The sequence below is a fragment of the Leguminivora glycinivorella genome, chromosome 13, assembly GCF_023078275.1.
Source record: "Leguminivora glycinivorella isolate SPB_JAAS2020 chromosome 13, LegGlyc_1.1, whole genome shotgun sequence".
NCBI classification, from domain to species: Eukaryota; Metazoa; Arthropoda; class Insecta; order Lepidoptera; family Tortricidae; genus Leguminivora; species Leguminivora glycinivorella.
In genome coordinates, this window is record NC_062983.1 from 1447055 (window position 1) to 1456054 (window position 9000).

At 36.1% G+C, this 9000-nt stretch overlaps 1 long non-coding RNA gene across 1 annotated transcript; it reads right to left on the reverse strand.

Moving 5' to 3' along the window:
- Positions 1-7379: 7379 nt before the first annotated feature.
- LOC125232837 lies at positions 7380-8369 on the reverse strand. The gene is made up of 2 exons (XR_007177794.1): positions 7932-8369; positions 7380-7516 (listed from the first exon to the last, which is right to left on the reverse strand). It is a non-coding gene; the product is annotated as an uncharacterized LOC125232837 (long non-coding RNA).
- Between the last annotated feature and the right edge of the window lie 631 nt (positions 8370-9000).

Consider the following 9000-nt stretch of genomic DNA (forward strand, 5'->3'; position numbering starts at 1 on the left):
TTTTTATATATATAATAAAGTTACTATGCAGCGACTCGTAAATTTTTTTTGGTGATAAAAGCATAGTTTTTAAGACGGTTCACTTTTCAGCAGGGCTAGCACATGATTGGCGCGTGATTTTCTAGCCGCGACATACACTACCCGTAGGTATTTATGTTAAGTACCTATATCATTAATTTAATTACTTTTTACAGAAAAAGATATGTGATTTATGTCGCCGCGAGATACTGTTGCATCAATCATATAGCTGCAAGCTAAAAAAAAAAATTGGGGGACACCTTACACACATCAACTTAGCCCCAAACTAAGCAAAGCTTATACTATGGGTGCTAAGCGACGATATACATACTTAAATAGATAAATACATACTTATATACATAGAAAACATCCATGACCACACAAATAAATGCCCTTATAGGGATTCGAACCTGGGACCGCGGCTCAGCAGGCAGGGTCACTACCGACTGAGCCAGACCGGTCGTCAAAGCTGCTGGCATATTTCGATACAGTCATAAGTATTGTTTCATTATACTTGAGTTTCCATGAATGGTAAACAATCTTGATAAAGCACCATTGTGATAAACAATACAATTGAAATTTCAAGACAAAGAATGTAAACACTAATTTGCTCTCTCTGCATCACGCTACAATTCTCATCATCATCATCCTCCTTAACACTGCCTGGGGTCCGCTTTAACAACTAATCCCAAGATATGGCGTAGACACTAGTTTTTACGAAAGCGACTGCCATCTGACCTTCCAACCCGAAGGGTAAACTAGACCTTATTGGAATTAGTCCGGTTTCCTCACGATGTTTTCCTTCACCGAAAAGCGACTGGCAAATATCAAATGACATTTCGCACATAAATTCCGAAAAACTCATTGGTGCGAGCCGGGGTTTGAACCCGCGACCTCCGGAACGAAAGTCGCACGTACTTACCGCTAGGCTACCAGCGCTTTTTCTATTATTTATAATATAAATTCAACATGAAATCTCCTACATCTTTGCCACTTTCAACTTTCTCAAAACTGGCCATTTATCTTAAACCCTAAAGTCGAAATAGGACAGACCCAGGAGAGCAATAAGTCCAAAAGACAAAACGTACACGTGCCTCTACCAAGCTATCTTTACAAATTTTGAACCAACTTCTAACCATATACACCGTGTTTTTTTTGTTTTCCGTTAAATTCGACACGCCGTTAGGTTAATTCACAGGAACCACTCTCTATATCACTCAAAGGTTAACGGGAAGAAATTCCTCAAAGGGATAAGTTCGCCTTTGTACTGTTATTTACTGTAACTACTGTGTATTTTGTTATTAATTGTATAATAAAGAGTTTACTACTACTATATCGCTTTTTATTAAATAAAAAAAAAATTTTTTTTTTCGTTTCCATACATAATAAATGGATTAATTAGTGTGAGAGGACCTTAACTATAACATCAAAGCATTGCAGTATTCTTTTACTATGGGTTTTACCTGAAATAAATTTTTTGAATTGAATTGAATTGCCAAGTGTTTGACGGCACAGTCATGTGTTCAGTAATAATTTTTTTTTTGATAATTCGATAACCAATACGTTATGAGATTACCGATAAGTTAAGAGGCTATTTTCTTAGAGAAATTGATTACATTTGAACTAAATAATCTTCCCTTAAAGTTTACGGAATTCAATAAAAACAGGGTGTATACGTAGACATTTTACGATTTCATCACGAAGGGTTAAGATTTGATTTCGTTGATAAGTACCGGTTAAGACCTTTCTTCTAATATATTTTTCCCCTCACTAGCTCGGAAACATGTGTTTTGTCCTTTAATATCAGCGGGTAAAAACGCATTTTATCCACTAGTGGGTAAAGTAATTTGACCTTAAATAAAGTGTAATTAACTGCTTTAAAATAGATAAAAGTAGGTGAATGTAGTAATAAAGAAGATTTACCACCTGTGGAACTACTGGAAGCAGTGATAAACGCATTTTTTGCGTTGTAGTTTCCTCGCTGTAGTGAGGGGAAAATTTTTGTGTTACACTAGGGTGCAAATGTATTTTACTTCTCGTGTGTTAAAAAACTCGCAAGTTCAGGATTCTATTCTCGAACCACTCGCTTCGCTCGTGGTTCAACTATAGAATCCTTTCACTTGCTCGTTTTTCAATTCCACACTCGGCGTTAAAATACAACTTTGCCCCCTTGTATAACAAATAACTATTGTCGCAATTTGATTTTTGCGTTCTTTTCCTCTGTATCGACTGCTATTATCTACGTCACTGCGTTTTTATAGGAAATCGCTTCAGATAATTAAGTTGTCTGATAATTGAACACTTAAAATGACGTTATTTACTACGAACTATTACATATATTACTACATTACGTTCTTAGATAGCGCTGGTAACCTAGTAACTTTAATTCTAATTTTTAACCGACTTCAAAAAAGGAGGAGGTTCTCAATTCGACTGAATGTTATTTTTTTATTTTTATTTTTTTTTGTATGTATGTTATTCGATATCTCCGAGAATCGTGGACCGATTTTCAAAATTTTTTTTTTGATCGAACCGGTATAACCCCGAGATGGTCCCATTGGCACCAAGTCAGGGTCTGATGATGGGATCCTGGAGAAATCGAGGGAACTCTTCAAATGTTATAGGCACATGTAATGTTTTTAGTCTATTTTTCAAAGGTACACCAGTATTTACGTCTGATGGTAATAATTTTATGTGGCTGAGCTGATGATGGAAGGTCAACTCCTCAATGGTTAGGAGTTAAAGGATAATTCTTTCACTACTGTACATGTATTCGGACTGATACATATAATATCACTAGGAACCACTAAAAATCAACAAATAAATAAACTTTTTAACAAAAAATAAAACCGCCTTCAAAAATAAGCGCGTTACAAAACACGGAGAAACTAAAAAGCCAAAAATAATAAACCTTTCAATTCAGATTTCTTATCGTATTGCAATAAGCTAAACATCCAAATTATAAACAAATCAATTATTTTTGGAGTCGGTACCAGCCTGTGTATGGTTGGGTGGGGCAAACAGGCAATAGCAAGGCGACGAACAGGTCTGGTACCGACTACAAAAATAATTGATTTGTTTATAATTTGGATGTTTAGCTTATTGCAATACGATAAGAAATCTGAATTCAAAGGTTTATTATTTTTGGCTTTTTAGTTTCTCCGTGTTTTGTAACGCGCTTATTTTTGAAGGCGGTTTTATTTTTTATTAAATTAGGACATTTTGTTCGGTTGTCGTTTGTTTCCTTTCTTTTAGTGAATATTATAAATATATGATTTTGACTCTTGGAGACCATATACATCTCTTAGGAGAATTAGATTAAGTATACATTTTATCTTTAGTTGTGACATTTAGAGTCATTTGCACCTCTAAAGTAATTTTAGACTTTTTTTTTGTATTTGTACTTTTTATATTTAGTGTAGTTCTTGGTTGTAATTCGACATTTAGAGACCTTCTACATCTCTAATTAATTGTATAGAGTTAACTTTAGTTAGAACTTAGAATTAGTATATAATAGTATCAATTGTAATTTCAATTCAATTTTAAATATTTTCTAAATATGTACATGTGACGTGTAAAAGTGCCCCTGTGGTCTATTTGCTGAATAAATTATTTTGATTTTGATTTTGATTTGATAGACAAGCGCTGGTAGCCTAGCGGTAAGTACGTGCGACTTTCGTTACGGAGGTCGCGGGTTCGATCCCCGGCTCGCACCAGAGTTTTTCGGAATTTTTGTGCGAAATGTCATTTGATATTTGCCAGTCGCTTTTCGGTGAAGGAAAACATCGTGAGGAAACCGGACTAATTCCAATAAGGTCTAGTTTACCCTTCGGGTTGGAAAGTCAGATGGCAGTCGCTTTCGTAAAAACTAGTACCTACGCCAAATCTTGGGATTAGTTGTCAAAGCGGACCCCCAGGCTCCCATGAGCCGTGGCAAATGCCGGGAAAACGCAAGGAGGATGATGACGTTCTTAGATAACAATTATGAAACTGTTTGGTAAGTACCTACATTATTACCGATTTTTGAGTCTCACGCGTTCAAATCCAGAAAATTGTCACTGAAAATAATAAGCAAGTCACCGTTTTCAACCGGTATTTTAGTGACAAAATCCCGTATGCGAGATTCAAAAATCGCCCTCCTGATTCGAATTTTAAGACGTCAAAATACAGGGTGTTTGGCACTCATGACCATACAATTTTTTTTGGGGACTTTGTGGTGTCATTTCCTTCCTTTTCGTCCTTGGAACCCTGGAAATGAAATTAAATATTTTATTAGTAAAATAATGGTCGCAAAGAAAGAAAGTATCAATTATTAATATTACTATCATAAATATACACCACCCCCTTTCTTCCCGTGGGTGAGAGATGGGTAGGGGTGAGTAAATACTGAGTATTTACCCGTAATTTACTCAAAGCACCGAGTAAATACTCGTATTTACTCATTTGGGTGAGTAGAAACTGTTACCTAAAAATAATTTAAAAAATGAGATTTAAGTAATTAGTCGTGTTTATTTTAACTGTGTGGACATGTTTAAATGATATTTATATTATTAGAAGCTTATGGGAGTCTTAGTTTGTCGAAAAAGAGGTAATCATTGTGAGAAAAAAATAGTGATAATGTTTAGTTAGCAGTTTTGTTTTATAAAAGCAGGTATTTACAGTAAAAGTATGAGACTTAAATTAAATTGATGTTCTAGATAACGGCATGACGTTCGGAAGTGATTGTTAATGTGGCACTTACGACCTTTTATTAAGGGTTTTCTAAAGAAAACTCAAACATGGCTCAGCTGATGACGTTTAAAGTAAAAGTTTTGTGTTTTGTATTATATGGACAATAATTTGACGGTTTCTGGATATTTTTCGGACAACGAATTCGAAAGTTATAAAGGTATAAACATTATTTCGGCCTTAATTATCGTTTTATTCCAAAACTGTTCATATTATTAAAAAACTTTTTTAGAAACATTCAATTAATTTTTAAAGACCTATCAGATGATGTATAACACACTGGTAATTTCTGAATTTTATTTTTGTGAAAAATAGTTACATGTATGGAGAGCACGTCTTTAAAATAAAATTCATATAAATTTGATTACTTAACTTAGTAGCCGATAACAAAATACACCACTATTTCTAATTTGTATTTCCATTTCAGCACGCTAAATAGTTTATACCCACCAATTTGAGTAAAAACGAGTAAGTATGGGTATTTTGAGTAAAAACTGAGTATTTACTCGATATTTACTCTTGAGTATTTACTCACTACCCATCTCTACGTGGGTGTCGTAGAAGGCGACTATGGGATATGGGTTAAATTGTGGCGTAGGCGAGAGGCTGGCAACCTGTCACTGCAATGTCACAGTTTCGTTTTCTTTCAACCCCTTATTTGCCAAGAGTGGCACTGAAGCTTTAGTAGTTTTATATGTTCTGCCTACCCCTTTATGGGATACAGGCGTGATTGTATGTATGTAAATATACACTCCCTTCCCGGATCTGTAAGTTCACAAGTTCACATTTTTGACACATTCGTTTTGAAGTATGTTGCGATGTGGCTAAGACGTATCGTTTGCCAAATCTAACGATTAATTTCGAATTGGTTGAATCGATTAGGCCCTATATACAAGGAGGCGCTTAAACAAATACACGATTTCTATCAACTGTTAGAGTAAAAACACCAGGATACCACTATTAATTATACAGTTTATTGAACGGAATCTCAAAATACAAGCTTAGTGACAAACGCTCCCAATGGAAGCTTCCAGTCCGTCTGACGCCCAGTTGACAGCGATGCCTAGGGATGGGGACCAGCGACTAGTGATGTCCTTACATTCGCCCATTCTGACCTTGACCTTTCGTCCCGAAGGTCTCTGCTATCCATGCTGCTACTGATGACTGCCGCAGTCAACGCAGCCGAAGCAGGCCGCGCCTCCAACGGGTGGCGGTAGACTTCATCTGTTCATTTGTTCTTTTCTTTTCTGCAAAGTGAACAAGAACTTTGTATACTCCAGCTATACACTCAGGCCCTGGTCCTTTGAAGTGATTAACTCGAGAACCGTTGGAAACGGCCGGTGTAGTTTAAGACTAACTTACACCAAGATATGTAATTGGCCTCATTTTATAGTCGAATCATAGTAATGACATAACTAAACTCAAGATTGCATGACCAGACTAGCCTAGTACAAGTAAGTCAGGTCATTATTTAACAAATCCACAGCCAGTAAGGCTTTAAAACTATTAAGGTGCGATGGTACGAAAAGTACATGTTTTACCGCCATGATCGATACTATATATTAGTCAAATTAATTATGTATAACTTTTTAACAAAAAATAAAACCGCCTTCAAAAAAAGCGTGTTACAAAACACGGAGAAACTAAAAAGCCAAAAATAATAAACCTTCGAATTCAGATTTTTTATCGGATTGCAATAATCTAAACATCCAAATTATAAACAAATCAATTATTTTTGTAGTCGGTACCAGACCTGTTCGTCGCCTTGCTACTTGTCTTGCTGTTTGCCCCACCCAACCATACGCAGGCTGGCCCCGACTCCAAAAATAATTGATTTGTTTATAATTTGGATGTTTAGATTATTGCAATCCGATAAAAAATCTGAATTCGAAGGTTTATTATTTTTGGCTTTTTAGTTTCTCCGTGTTTTGTAACACGCTTTTTTTGAAGGCGGTTTTATTTTTTGTTAAAAAGTTAATTTATTTGTTGATTTTTAGTGGTTCCTAGTGATATTATATGTATCAGTCCGAATATATGTACAGTAGTGAAAGAATTATCCTTTAACTCCTAACCGTTGAGGAGTTGACCTTCCATCATCAGCTCAGCCACATAAAATTATTACCATCAAGCGTAAATACTGGTTTACCTTTGAAAAATACACTAAGAACATTACATGTGCCTATAACATTTGAAGAGTTCCCTCGATTTCTCCAAGATCCCATCATCAGACCCCGACTTGGTGCCAATGGGACCATCTCGGGGTTATACCCGTTCGATCAAAAAAAAAATTTTGAAAATCGGTCCATGATGCTCGGAGATATCGAGTAACATACATACAAAAAAAAAAAAAAAAAAAACATTCAGTCGAATTGAGAACCTCCTCCTTTTTTGAAGTCGGTTAAAAATAGATGACATCTAGCGGCGGGCAGGTAATTACTGGTGTACAAAACACCATCTAATATTTGCTTGTAAATAACTTCACCCATCAATACATTTCATTTATTTTCAGGCAAGTATTATGCCATTTATGCCTTAAGTTAAGACTTACGTGAGCGGTGCATTCCAAACTAACCGCTCAATATAATAATGATGATTGGCGTCGTTTAAATAGCAAATACATGGAACAAACTCACAGTTGGCTTCGTCACTGTAGGCTGTGAAGCTCCCCACATGCGCAAGAAGGCGTACAACTCGTGAGAGGTTAACATGACACACCCTATGCGTGATCATAGCCACCTTCCAACACAGCACAAGCTCTTGTTAAGAAGCTCTGTAACATACATGGGAAATACTAAGTTCCTTAATGTAACGAGAACGTGATAATTTTTTCTTGGAACTAAGCCAGTAGGTGATAGGATCAGTACAACACAACTGTCGTTCAAGTAACATGATAAGGTTACGAGAAATTAATTTACAATTGGCATAGTAGGTGCTCTCAATTACAGATCCGGCTTACATAGCCGTTAAATAATTTAGTAATAAACAATGACAATCAAGACATTACAAAATATTGTCATGTATTTTTTTTTTTTCATGAATATATATTAAGCAGAATACATGGCTGTTCCTTGGCAGGACCTTTAACAACCGCTGATTATTTTTTTCTATCAACATGATAAAATTAATAAATGGTAATAATCAATGTGTACTAGCCACCAATTTTGCTATAAGACAACACACATTACCATATCAAATCTTCATACGAAAGCCACGGTGATACGGCTTCTTTCGTGGCTGTCAGCGCAACGACCGCAGAAGTTGGCCCTTCATGACAAGGTTGTCGCGCAGCCTGTAGCATGCATTCGTTCAGCTAGGCATTCCGAACAGTTGCTCTCTCCGCTCTATTGGAAACCGTAATTTCACCAGCGACCTCTGGAAAGTATGCATGTAAGTGACCCTTTCAAGGTAACCTTGAGATCATTACTCTTTAAGGTCATAAAACATGCTTTTGACAAACAAGGTCTCAAGCTAACCTCTTAAGGATATACCTCTTAAGGACTATATAACACATGATGGCATCTCTGAAGACCTTCATCACAAATAACAGAAGCAGAACAATCCTCTTAAGGATAGACTATATAGCACATGATGGCGTCTGTAAGACCTACATCACAAATAACAGAAGCAGACCAATCCTCTTAAGGATAGTCTATATAACACATGATGGCGTCTGTAAGACCTACATCACAGATAACAGAACAGAACTAGCCTCGTAAGGGTAGTCTATATAACATATGATGGCGTCTGTGAAGACCTACATCACAATAACAGAAACAGAACAATCCTCTTAAGGAAAGTCTATGTAACACATGATGGCGTCTATGAAGACCTACATCACAAATAACAGAAACAGAACAATCCTCTTAAGGAAAGCCTATATAACACATGATGGCGTCTCTGAAGACCTTCATCACAAATAACAAAAACAGACCAATCCTCTTAAGGATAGTCTATATAACACATGATGGCGTCTGTAAAGACCTACATCACAAATAACAGAAACAGACCAATCCTCTTAAGGATAGTCTATATAACACATGATGGCGTCTCTAAAGACCTACATCACAAATAACAGAAACAGACCAATCCTCTTAAGGATAGTCTATATAACACATGAAGGCGTCTGTAAAGACCTACATCACAAATAACAAAAACAGACCAATCCTCTTAAGGATAGTCTATATAACACATGATGGCGTCTGTAAAGACCTACATCACAAATAACAAAAACAGACCAATCCTCTTAAGGATAGT